This window comes from Neomonachus schauinslandi, chromosome 10 (genome assembly GCF_002201575.2).
Source record: "Neomonachus schauinslandi chromosome 10, ASM220157v2, whole genome shotgun sequence".
Taxonomy (NCBI): Eukaryota; Metazoa; Chordata; class Mammalia; order Carnivora; family Phocidae; genus Neomonachus; species Neomonachus schauinslandi.
Genome location: NC_058412.1, coordinates 55,391,658 through 55,398,572, shown reverse-complemented (window position 1 = coordinate 55,398,572; position 6,915 = coordinate 55,391,658). Strand labels below are relative to the sequence as shown.

At 37.2% G+C, this 6,915-nt stretch overlaps 1 pseudogene; it reads left to right on the top strand.

Annotated features, from left to right (window-relative positions):
- Nucleotides 1–2,032: 2,032 nt before the first annotated feature.
- LOC110588747 lies at nucleotides 2,033–6,115 on the top strand (annotated as a pseudogene).
- The last annotated feature ends 800 nt before the right edge of the window (nucleotides 6,116–6,915 follow it).

Sequence of the window (6,915 nt, the reverse complement as noted above, 5' to 3'; positions counted from 1 at the left end):
AAGAACTCTTGTTTTTCTCTGATTGTTCCTCCTCTGTAGCATCCAATTGTTGTTTTATGGATGTGTGTTATCTTCTTATCTCCCTGAGGATGTTAGTTATAGTTTGTGAAACTTTGTTTTATTCCTACATTATCTGTATTTCATCTAGGTCTCTTTCACTCTGTTGGTTGTTCTCTCTTTTATTATGGAGACTTTCCTCAAATCTGGTCATCTGTGAATGCCCATTCTCATTTAGGAATGGGTTGAGAGCTTTGTTAGCCTGTTAACAGGTGAGCTTCACTGTAATGTCATGGTATAGACAGTAGCATTTTCTTTGGAGAATGCCCACATATCAGCCCATGGATGTCTAGAACTATTCCCCATCTCCAGCAAAGAATCTGACAGCAAGAACTCTGAGGGTGGGGCATATATTTTGTTTGCTTTAGGAGTCTTGAGACAGGACAAGTAAAGGCAGGCTAGTTAACAGGCTCACAAAACTTCCTTAATTCTCTAGTTTTTACTTCCTCATCCTGCCTATCCCTTCACTATGGCTGGAATCTCTATAGTTTATTCCTTTTAGAAGGACACACTTACAGTCTTTTTGCCTGGGGATTATGTAGTGTGAGGAAAGAGATTTAAGTAGGCAACTAATTTATGTGCATACTTTTACTGCTCCCCCCATCCCTGAAATTTCTATTTAGACTTGAGCCTCACCTCAGCCTTACACAATACCCAGCACTGTTAGTTCCTGGGCCTCTTAAGGATTCTGTAAGGGATCATCACTCTCTTCCCATTGTGGTAACTCCCTTTGCAAGGGTTTCTGGTTCTAACTTTCCCCACTCAACTAGATTGGTCACCACTTCTTGATATATTTTCTTTCTAAAAATGTATGAAATTTCTTATCTGCTGGTATCTCCTCTCCAGCTTTCTTGTCCTGAGGACTTACATCATTATTCCTTTATCATTATTTTAATGGGGGCTCAGGAAGAAGAAAGGCTAAATGTTTGTGGTCAGGATGCCATATTTCACCAGAAATCTCTTTAATAAAATAACTTCATAGCTTTGGTGACACATTGCTCACCTTCCCATATTGTTCAAAACCCTTTTCTCTCTAGGCACTCTCAGCCCTGAGCAAGAAAAGTCAGCCCTTTCTCAGGAGAACTTCAAATTCTAGATTTGAGACTATGGTAAACTCTAATGTTCTGGCTTAAGAGTAGCATTGCTTAGTTATTTTAAAGCATAGGCTTTATCTGAGAAGGCTTTGGTTTGCATTTCAGTTCCATTGCTTTCCAGCTGTGTGAGTCTCTGGGCAAGTTTCTTATTCTTTCTAAGTCTGCTTTCTCAGTTATAAAATATGGGCAATCATAGTGCCCACCTCCTAGGGTTGATATAAGAATTAGGTAATCCATGAGCTGTAAAGTGCATAGCATGGTACCTAGCACGTAAAAAGTATGCAATGATAGTAGTCCTCATTATCCTTATTTGAAACATTAGTATTTCTGGTTGTATTATGCCTAACAGACAAATTTATAGCTCATTTTAGAATTCTCAAAAAATTGCCGGCTGAGTCTGTGACTTCAGATCACTCTCAGCAAGCACTGCTCTTGAATCTGAGTTTAGTTCATTTTCTAGAATCTGTATTCTGACCTATTTAGGTTGTAAGCTTATTTTCGCTGGCAAGTTTAATTTAATGCTTAGTGATCTTTCAAGCTCAGAAAGGCTGAGCCATATCCCAAAAAAGTTGAAGTTAGTGTCAGCCCATAGTTTAGAGCAGATGTTGGCAAACTTTTCCTGTAAAGAGCCAAATAACAAATATTTTAGTTTTTGTGGTCTCTTTCTCCCAGTCTCTTTCTGGGCTATTCATTTATGCCAATAGAGTGTGAAAGCCTCCATAGACAACATATAAACAAATGGGCCTGACTATGTTCTAATGAAACTTTATTTACAAAAAATGGTGGTAGTTGGGTTTGGCTGTTGGTTATAGTTTGGCAATCCCTGGCTCAAGACATAGTGGGGAAGAGTGGGAGGCAGGGGAAGGTGTAACGAAACCAACATGAGTTCGCTTTTTGGTGAGTCAGAAACCGTACCAGGTTGAGTTGTGACACAAAGAAAACTTTTATTTGCAGCAAATAAGGAGATCAAGGGAAATGGCTCCCAAAACTGTGACTCCCAGAGCAAGGGCAGATGGGTTCCTTTTATTTAGGTTCAGGATGAATATTTGGATAGGGAAACCTTGTCATTGGATGTAGAGGCAGGCATAAGGTTGTGCATGTGCCTTAAGGAAACATGCCTGTACACACATTGTATGTTATGTAAATGAGGCTTATACTTCTCCTTGGGCATAGATTTTAGTATTATAATGAAGTAAAGGTAGTTATTGGTCATTCTGGAGGTCACTCCATGGTCTGTCTGTCTGTAGACATGAGTCAGGGGTTAAACTCAAACTGGTTTGGGTGCTCTGGGCAGGCTGGAGGCCTTGTCAGGGCAGCCACTATTGCTAGAGGGGTGGTTTTGCTTTCCATCTGCCTGAGTTAAGAGATAAACTGGAAAGAAGAGCTTAAAGAAAAATGTGGGACAAAGGTTGGTGAGTACAAGCAGGTGGGCAGGCCTTGGGGTCTAGTTGGTGACAAAGTGTGGAGAAAAGAAGGAAGCAGAAATATACCTATGAAGAAAGAAATCACACCTCTCAAAAGCAATTTGGTGATTTAAAGGAAGCTTAAGAATGCTGACTTTCATGAAATCATTCCTACTTCTCTATCTGGTTGCCTTCTAATGGGTGACCCTTGGGAAAAGTAAGATGAAGAAAACTTTTTTTTTTTTTTTGGCTTTTTACTCTTTTTTTTAAAATTAACACATAATGTATTATTTGTTTCAGAGGTACAGGTCTGTGATTCATCAGTCTTACACAATTCACAGCGCTCACCATAGCACATACTCTCCCCAGTGTCCATCAATGCCCAGCCACCCTCCCATCCCCCTCCACTCCAGCAACAATAAGAGACTCTTAATCTCAGGGAACGAACTGAGGGTTGCTGGAGTGGAGGAAACCTTTTTTTTTAAGTTTTTATTTAAATTCCAGTTGGTTAATGTACAGCGTGATATCAGTTTCAGGTGTACAGTATAGTGATTCAGCACCGAAAGAAATATTTTTGAGTTGCAATGTAAGGATCTTCATGCCTTTCTCTTTTCCTTCGCATTCTTCTTTGACTCCCCTTCCCTTGTTAGTGACTTGAAACTTCTTCCCCTGTTCCTAGCAGAGCTCATTAATATGAAAGGGTAAATTACTAGTAATAGTTTGGATTATGACTCCTCCTAAGGAATTCGTACTTTAAAAAATACAATGAAAGAACATGATATTTCCTCTTAAGGAACAGTTTTTTGTTTTTGTTTTTTTGTAATGTATGCAATGGACACACCTCATTTCTGAGCCTCACCCCATCCATAATCCTGTCTGGGGGTGTGGTTCAGAGATTGGGTGGGGACCCTGGTTTCTGTTGCAAATATTACTTGGAAATAAAAACAATGCTTCAGTAATTTCAGTTGTTTTGAAATGATCATGTCAAAATGTCCTTTTTCATCAAAAACATAAGCTTAACTTTCAAACAGTGATTTGATTGGATAACCCCAGTGGAACATACTCCAATAGAAAAAATAACCACATACAAAAAATATTAAATTTTTTGGTAATCATAGTATTGGTGATAGTGCTGATATGGAATAATTCAAATGAGTTTTTATTTTGTTATTTTTTTAAGTTGACTTTCACAGTAGTTTATTTAAAGAAATGTGAGATCAATGAGATAAAGTAAAAATCCCATAGTCCTGAATTTGAATCGGAGGAATCAGTGTAAAACTAATATTCTTTCTTTAAAAAAAAAAAAAAGACATATTTTCAAAAAAGACTTGGAAATAATAATTACCCCAGTATCGATGTGTACCCCATGCATCTGGATTCTGTTCACTAAATACCATTTCTTACCAAGGGATGACATCTCCTTGGAGAAATGGATAATTCCATGTATGCGGAAAGAAATGTGCAGGATTAGCCAGGAACATCTTGTTAGACCAGATAGTAAGAAAACTGTCAATAATACGTGGATTATTTTAAAAAGACTCAGGAGACAATTTAAATAAACTACTTAGAAAAGAAGGAACAATTTTAAGCATTAATAAGAATTGAATGCAATTGATTTAATCATAGAGAATGTGTTTAAATCCATGGGTTCATAATGGTACTTTAAAACAATGCACACACACACAGAGAAATACCCTCAATGCCTCACTGGTTGCCTTTGGAGAATACTAGGAAGCTACCTTATATTAAAAACTGGTAAGTAGAGAGAAAGAATCTAGCATGTATCCTGTTGTTCCTAATGATAACCAGGTAATTGATAAGAAGTTTCTCTTTATAAGAATGTTTCAGTTAATAAAAAGAAGAAATGGTAGAATTAGATTAGAAAATCACGATTTTTGCAAAATGGATGAGTCAGCAAACTTTTTTTATAAAAGACCAGATAGCAAATATTTTAGGCTTTGTGGGCCCTATAGTCTCTGTTGCAACTACTCAAGTCTGCAGTGGAGTGTGGAAGCAGCCACTGGCACTATGTAAACAAATGGACATGACTGTGTTTCAGTAAAACTTTATTTATAAAAACAGAGTACACTGGTTGGATTTTGTCCATAGGCTGTAGTTTGCAGACCCCTGATCTAGGTAATGATCATCAGTACCCAATAACATCACAACAAAAAAGACAACCAGGTTTTATGCCTCTTAGTGGAGGTACACAGTTCTATCTTGGAAAAAAAAAAATTTAAACCAGAATCTGATCAAGCATCTAGATTTAATGGCCAATTTTCAGAGAATAAAAGGAACAGAGGAACATACTAGAAAACCCAGAGAGAAGCAATCAGCAAAATCTAGACTCTGGGAAACTCTAGAGGACAACTGATTTCTTAAATAAACAAAAAAAAATTTTTCAAGAGGAAAAATAATATGGAGGAATAATCTATAGGTTAAAAATGACTTAAGAAATATATCAACTAGCTTATAATAAGTCCAGGGCCTGTTTCCTTATAGCAGCTCTATATTGCTGGAGAAGGACAAAAGTGCCCCCCATCATTTCAGGATTAATTTATTCAAAAGAAATAACAGTAAAGTACTCAACAAGCAAAAAATCTTGTGAAGAAAATGAAGGAAAACCACAGAACACACCAAAGGTGGATGCAGAACCCCCTTCAGAAGATGTACCACAGGAGGCAGAAGGAAATCCTCAACCTTCGGAAGGTGTAAGCCAGGAAGCAGAGGGAAAACTTAGAGGAGGGCTGACCCAACCTTGCCAGGGGTTCAAAGAGGAAACCTCAAAAAGTTGAAAATAGAGCAACCCTACAACCCAGCAATTGCATTACTGGGTATTTATCCCAAAGATACAAATGTAATCTGAAGGGGCACCTACCCCCCAATATTTATAGCAGCAATGTCCACAATAGTCAAACTATGGAAACAGCCCAGATGTCTATCAACAGATGAATGGATAAAGAAGATGTGGTGTATATATGCAATGGAATATTATGCAGCCATCAAAAAATGAAATTTTGCCATCTGCAATGACGTGGATGGAACTAGAGGGTATTATGCTAAGCGAAATAAGTCAATCAGAGAAAGACAATTATCATATGATCTCACTGATATGTGGAATTTGAGAAACAAGGCAGAGGATCATAGGGGAAGAGAGGAAAAAATGAAACAAGATGAAACCAGAGAGGGAGACAAACCATAAGAGACTCTTAATCATAGGAAACAAACTGAGGGTTGCTGGAGGGGAGAGGGGATAAGAGGAATGTGGTGGTTGGGTGATGGACACTGGGGAGGGATATGTGCTATGGTGAGCGCTGTGTATTGTGTAAGACTGATGAATCACAGACCTGTACCCCTGAAACAAATAATACATTATATGTTAATAATAAAAAAAATAAAAAAAGAGGAAACTCCCATGAGGCATTTGGACCCTGAAGAAAGGATAAGAGGAGTAGCTGAGTTGGAAAAGCTTAGGGAAGAGTAAGAAACAAGTTTGTGATGATGCATTGGAAGCAAAGACATTCATGCAGTTGCCCTTATCCTGTGTGATTTAGGCCTTGAATTCTTTTTTGTCTGATATTAAAATCTGGCCCCTGCTTTCTTTCTGTTAGTATTTTCTGATGTATCTTTGACCTTTGTTTGACTTTTAATCATCTGGTAGAATTTTGTTTTAGATCATTTCCTTGTTACTAGCATCTAACTGGATTCTGTATTTGACCCATTATACAGGTCTGTTTAATTGGAAAATTACACATATATGCATAAAAATATATTCATTTTATACTGTAAAGTAAAACATAACAGGTTACAAAGCAGTATATTTAGTATCAGCTCACATACGTAGGATTAAATCCCAAATTGTATGTATGCATGGGTGTGTGTATACATACATACATACATATATCAAAACTTAACTGCTTATTTCTGTGAGGTGTGAGCTTTTTTCTTTTTGCTTATATATATTTTTTCATGGATACATGTCATGTCACACACAAAGAATTAAATTTTTATAATTAAGAGTCAAATAATTTGCAACCAGCTTCTAAGGGTAATGGGGGCACCTAAATTCTTCATAGAATAATTATAAAAACATGTAAACCTCAAATTACCTCTGGATCTCTTAGCCAGGGGAATAAATCTGGTAATTATTACAGATTAAAAAAATATCAAATAATTTCTGTGGGCAAATGTGGTTGTTTTCCTATAAAGATAGTCACCCATAATTTCTCTGGTTCTTAAACAATAATGTCCTCCTCCTTTTAAGAGATGGGGTCCATTCCCCTCCTTTTGAACCTGGATTAATTCTAACTTACTTTGACCAGCAGAATATGGCAGAAATGACATTGTCCTGGGTCTGAGTC